This window comes from Channa argus, chromosome 17 (genome assembly GCF_033026475.1).
Source record: "Channa argus isolate prfri chromosome 17, Channa argus male v1.0, whole genome shotgun sequence".
NCBI classification, from domain to species: Eukaryota; Metazoa; Chordata; class Actinopteri; order Anabantiformes; family Channidae; genus Channa; species Channa argus.
Window position 1 is genome coordinate 11,649,522 of NC_090213.1, and position 6,819 is coordinate 11,656,340.

Below are 6,819 nucleotides of genomic sequence, written 5' to 3' on the forward strand. Positions count from 1 at the left end.
TGGCCAATAGTGAAATGAACAAATGGGAGCCAGCCAGAGGATCCTGGAACAAGTTTGGCCCAAAGGGGCCAGAAAATGACTCAACTGCGGAGTAAATCAAAGAGGTCAAAGATTGTACATTTAAACCAAGAGCAGGTGTCTCAAAGAGTTATTTTAAATTAAGTATTTTCATTCTTCTGGATTACCATACTTATTACTCTAAAACAGTTATGACAGCCGCTATAATATATGCTGATGCATTGTAAAATTAGACAAAGTTTCAATTCCATCATTTTTAGCTGCATGGTGAGACGATGTTATTATTATTATATTCTTACATTTCAGTTATCTCTTATTAAACCTGCAAGCATGTACTGTCTATTTACACATCAAGCATAAATGAGACAATATTAGCTTTTGTTCGAGGTCATTTATACTTAACAAATGCCCAGTAAAACCAAGCTCTAAGCCAACATGGAAGTACAGGTCATTTAAACTGCAAGGTGGCAACTTTCTATATTGCCTTTTGATACTGGTAAATAAATATGGGGGAAAAAAAACCCACAGAAAAATCAAAATTTTGATGACGAGGCCACTGAGAAACACCAAAATGTTTAAATATAACCTGTCATTTACACTTTTTCATTGCATGTCAACATATCTGTAAGTAAAATTGTACAAAATTGAATTCTTGGTCAACTTCTCTCAACGTTTAGAGAAGAAAATATGCTTGTAGTGAACGGATCTTACTGTACCTTGTAACAGTATAAAAGCTGGATTGCTGTCTGGATGCTGTGGTCATACAGCAGCTGTGTTTGTTTGGTGAATCACAAACAGGGCGTGTTCTGGATATAACTTTCTCTGCCTTAACTCTCTAACATCTTTATCCAAATGATTGTCACTTGAAGAATTCATTTTTCCTGTGATCTCAGAACCTGTTTGGTGGATCAAAGAGGACATGGAGGTGATGATTAAAACATTTTCCTTCTATATAACAGGTGATTGATCTGAACACTGTTTGTTTGAAAAATGTTTCGAACACATGTTGGTGGGCGTTGCCGTCCAGCAGAGCTTTGGAACTGTGCAGCATGATGTAGTTATATTGAGTATAAAAAGGAAAATGAGATCTGATTTTTATGGCTTGTAGACACATTTCCTGAGACTAATGTGGAGGACAAAATACCGATTTCAGAGCTGTGCATGCATGAACACAAATAACACAAGTTGGGGGACAAAGAATAATGTGGTTTATTCAGCTCAGCTCTAAGCCACATTATAAAATACATGTTTCACTGAGTTATAAACACAGCTAGAAATGTAAATGTTTTGTCCTATTCACCAACTTTCTTGTTCACACAGGTTTTGACCGTGGCCACTATTGCTTATGCCATAAACCTTGTGGTTATTAACTTTAAGGATTACTATCGTGGGTGGGGAGACAAATATATACACATGCATTTCAATACTATCTGTGCACAACCTGCCCACAATGGAGAGACAATAAAAGCAGCTGCTCTCTGTATGCTTCCCCTCGTCTTTTTCTTTTTTACTGTAAGTCCTCATGTGCGAAATAGAAATCCAATTTCTGTCTCTGGCACGTAATTAACTGAGGTATGAATGTTGACATGAGCTGTCGAGAAATTATATCAGACTTTTCCTAGATAAGGTGTTGCCACGCAGTAAGATCCAGGTGTTTCCAGGTGTATGCAGGTGTTCCAGGTCCCAGTAAAAGTGAACAAAACTAAGTCATGATGTGACACAGTTAGTAAAAGAGAAAACCAGGCATTTTGCTGGTCTTCATTAGGATTGAGGTCATTGTCTCTGGCTTGTCTTCCGTAAAGCAGACAACCTTATCTAGTCTGGGCAGGAGACTAAAGGTGGATGATTCGAAGCAGATAGGACTTTGCCCGTAGGCAGGGTGGGAGAGAAGATGCAAGAAAAACAACAGATTCAGTTTGAAAGAGCGGATTCTGAGGATTTCCTGTGTCGGGCATTGCTCCATACATTTTTCTGCCCAAATGATAAGTGTTATAAGCACTTACGTAGTAGTCTGAAAGAGCAGTTGTTGACTGAGATAATAGTGTACAAACAGTATCAACTTTGCAATCGTGAGATGTTATGTCCTAATTTATCATTTGACTTCTGAGGTGTTTGTAAAGAGGACAGATGCCGAAATTGTCAAAGTACCTATCAGATGAAAATGTAAAAGCATGTCTGCAGTTTACACGGCTGTGGTGAAGCTTCTGTTGATGCAGCAGATATGGCTCAATGCCATTTATCCACTTACCAACCGCCTAAATATACCATCACCAGTTATATTGAACTTTACTATATGAAGAGGCCTCTGGCTCTCAGTGTGTGCTCTCCGATTGGATTTGTCCACTGACAAATACCAACAGATCCAAAGCAAGTGAGTGCACAGGTCCATTTTCAAGATTACACTTCCTTCTGGTTCACTGATTCTGAGCCTGGGTTGTTAAAATAGTAAACATACTTTAGAAGAAACAAAAGCTAAGGGTAATTAATATATCCCATGAACTGCACAATCTACACTACTTTCTGTTTAGCAAAACACAACAGTGGTTGTGTCATTCTAAAGCTGCTCGTGGATGTGTATATTTTCTGTGGATGGGAAGGTACTGATTTTTCTGCCAGAACAAATATTAGTTTAGGAGTTTTTATTAGCAGACATCGGCCATTTCTGCAGTCGTGCCCACAATCAAAATGTGAGTTACTCAAATAATAAAGAACGTGTCTTTTTAATACAACTGCTAGTGGAGGGATTGAAGGTCACATTCATGTAGACTGATTTCAGTCTGAGGACAAATACTGCAGCGGGTGATTAAATCCAGGCCCTACGCTTGGACGCTTCTAGGGCGGATTTTCCGAGAGCAAGGGACTTGGTGCCGGGGATCCTGTGTATTTTCCACCATGATCTCTGCTTGGCAGAGGCCTAAATAATAAAGCTCTTTCTACTGAGCTGCCCAGGCTTCCCTGTGTACAAACACAACCCCCACCACCACCGCCACCTATGCTGTTAACATGATATGCGCTGTGGGAGTTCACCCCACTTCCATCCTGCAGTTGTCTGAAAGTCAGCCCCCACTCTGCTACAGACTTACACACACTTTGGGGTCAGGCAGATTTGGCCTTGAGGTCATTTTCCTGGAACCAAAGTGGATAATGCTTGGTCTGATCAGAGAACACAGGACAACAACTGACAAACTGCAGTTGTAAAACATAATAGTGAGAATATGAATCATACAAAAAGCGCCAAAAGTGTAGGTATTAAGGTCATTTAGAGAGTTTTTAGTGCAGTGCACACTATACACAGTACCATACTTCTCTTCTGCCTATACCCCATATGTTTTTGTGTTTTCACTATTATTTTTACTTGCATCATGGAGCGCCGTAGGGTGTGAGTCTAGTACGATCACGGAAATGTAGCGAGCGGTGATGAAACGTCCATTCATGCGGCCATGCACGGATGTGTGTTTATTTAACTACTGTGCAAGGTAATCTGGGTCCTCAAAGCCTGGTGCTGTGTGTAAGCGCCAAGGTTCATAAACCCTCTGATCAGCCTGCCAGCTTTGAAACCTGAGGCCCGAGAAACCTCCTCCGAAAACTACAATCCAGCCTTTTTAAAGGTAAATGGAGGAGTTCTTTTTTGCCCTGCTAGCTACTGCATGAATACAGTCTTCAGTTAATGACTAACATTAAGTGAGTGCTGTACAGTAGAAAAATGTTCCATATGTTTTACAGTACTGTTGGCCATTACAATGTGTCACTGACGGGATTTGGTAGCACTTTTACCTCCACATGCCCACAAACATAAGCCATTTAATAGAGGTCCAGTCTCTGAGCGGCTGTGTACAGTAGGTGGAGGAGTGTGCTCCAAAAGCCAAAACAGTAGCTCCGTAGTGGAGGGAAAATTAAGTGATTTTTCCATTTTTACCGGCTGAGCCATTTTCCCCATGAACAATAAAATGAAAACAACACATAAACTTCACTGAACACTGGAAGAAATTAGTCGCTGACTGCAGTAGCTAATCAACACAGCCACAACACACATCATGACGCCCTTTTTGTGTGTCCCAATTTAAAGCAGATGCTAGTGTGGGACCCTCAGTTTCTGTGCTGTAATCATGGTAAACCACATCAAACTCACCATGAGATAAAGTTATTGATTTTTGGGGGGGGGATAAATATAGATGAGGGATATTTAATAATTTATTTGAATGTTGCTGGTTTTACTGAAAAAACAGATTTAATGATCATCAGAAAAGCTGCCGAATAAAGTCTAAATCATTTTTATGAGCTCAAAAAAAGAAGAAAAAGAAAAATGTGTGCCTCCCTGAGTTTACTAATGGTAGATTTTCTGGCATAACTGCAATCTTCTGTGTGCTCCAGTCAGTAACAAATAACCAAACAGTTTCAACTCACTCTATTTTGTGTATTTTTGTCTGCTCATAAAACAAAACATAGATTTTGTGTTTGCTATTTCAAGCACTCATCATCTAACAGAGGCCACACACAGACACACACATGAACAACAACAACAACAACAACAAAAATAAATGCTGTGACCGAGCTAAGAAAAACGAGAGAAGTATTTTATCTCCTCTCCGAAGCGGAGAAGAAGAAGACAATCTGGTACCAAGCACAGCTCCTTTGGCCCTGGGCCAGTGCTAAATATCATGAATCAGTTTGCAGATTGACTCCATAGCAGCACCTCCTTCCTCTGCACTCCATCTGTGAGTGAGTTATAGTATACCTCCAGAATGTCCACGGATGAGGTGCTCGTTCAGCAGCTTCTCCAAAATGCACCAAGTGACCATCTGTGTATGACAAAGCCTTTACTGCACTTACTGTGTTTCTCTGTTAGTTCTAGTAATACTTTCATCTCCTTTTTTATTTCCACCTTGTCAGCTAGATCTTCTCACTTTTCACAGCTTCTCTTTCTGTTTTTCTCATCTCTGCAAGCGAATTTGCTTTATCTTTTTTTTTTTTTTCCCCACCTGTGCGTCTGCGCGTGGGTGAACACACAGCTCCCTCTTTACTACGGTGTGTCGTACATGACCAGAACCATCATTTGAACAGGACACACAAACAGGAGGCACAGCATAATGCTGTCTTTGCTTCAGCCTTCCCCCATCCACACTTCTCCCTCTGGCTAACGCTTCGTGAGTCTGACTGCTATCTGCACTCCTACAGTAACCTGTGGTGTTATTGGCAAATTGTGAGAAGGCCTTAAACTGAGTCTGTAAACCTAAAATGAAGCAACATGCAGCTGATTGTAGATGCAGAAAGGATCATTGTGTAGATAGTTGATAATATCTGAGAAGAACCAGCATGACGGGGATCAGCCTTTCTCTTGGTTATGACACATTTTAACATCATGTCATGGAGTATTTGTACTCACAGGCTCTGTGACATGAGAGTGAGGTAAACCATCACCCATTCTGTGGTAGTATTGACGATCTGTCCAGAGAGGCCATTAAAACTTGCAAAGCTACAACTTAAAATAGTAGTTCAACATTTTGGGGAATTAGATGAGAACTCTGCTAGTAAGCACCTCTGAAGCTTCCTAGTCAACGCAATGTAAACCGAATTGGTTTGACTGACTAACATGTAGTTAGCAAATATGCTGCACAGAAATACACTGACCAGACCCAACTTTAACATCACCTGGTTGTATTAGTGCTTTGGTAGATAGGGGTCAGCATGGGTACATCGACTGGTCTGCAGCTACCCAGATGCCTCAAGCTATAATGGACTGTGTGCTGTATTGATTGTGGGCAGCATTAGATTTTTCCCATGCTGACCCCAGTCCACTTCAATGTGAAGACTTACATGTTCTTTCAATGATATGGCGGCTCAATGCACTTGGCACATGGAGCTGATAAACGTATTTGTCAAGTAATATTTACAGAACATTATAGTCTCTAAAATTAGAAATTATTGTTTACATTTCTGTGTGTGTGTGTGTGTGTGTGTGTGTGGGGGGGGGGGGGGGGGGGGGGGGGCAGACAAATGCGATGTAATGGGTTAATTAATGAGTTTTACAGGTGTTAGTGGGTGTACTTTTCTTTTTTTTTTCGTTTTCTCTAACTTAAGCCAAGCTAAGCTCCAGCTCCAAACTGAATGCACAGGAGCTGGACTGATATCAATAGTCTCTTTAACTTTTCTTTGGCAAGAAAACATCTAAGTATTTCTCAAAATGTCAAAGTATTGCTTTAAAGTCAGGTCAAGGTAATTCATTATGGTAAATGCTCCGCTTATATAGTGCTTTTTTCCCCAAAGTTCTTTACAATATTGCTTTTCATTCACCCATTCACACACACACACGCACACATACTCACACACCAACAATGGCGACTGCCATTTAAGGTATTCGCCTGACCCACCGGGAGCAATTGGGGATTCAGTGTCTTGTTCAGTGACCGTTCAACATGTAGCCAGAAGATGTGCAGTGTAGACGACTCTCCATGTGACCTATGACCACAAAGTCACAACAGGGAAGCAAACTCCCTGGTAAGAACTGAGGGACTTAACAATTATTCTTCCAAGCAACTGAAATGTCACGTCATGCATACAAGGGACCTTATTCAAACATTCAGCTCTATGTGTTCAGGCCTTCAGGAGTTTCCCTGGTGAGCCTGTGGCCACACCCAGCTCATCCTCATTCTTTTGTGACCTTCCTGAATTCAACATTATTAAAATGTCATTCAGAATAAACAATGTTGACACAACAAACTACAAGCCACATCAGCCTTTACTGTCCTTATAAAACCAAACAGAGATCCCCTCATCTTCGTATGTTTCTAATCCTATTTCATT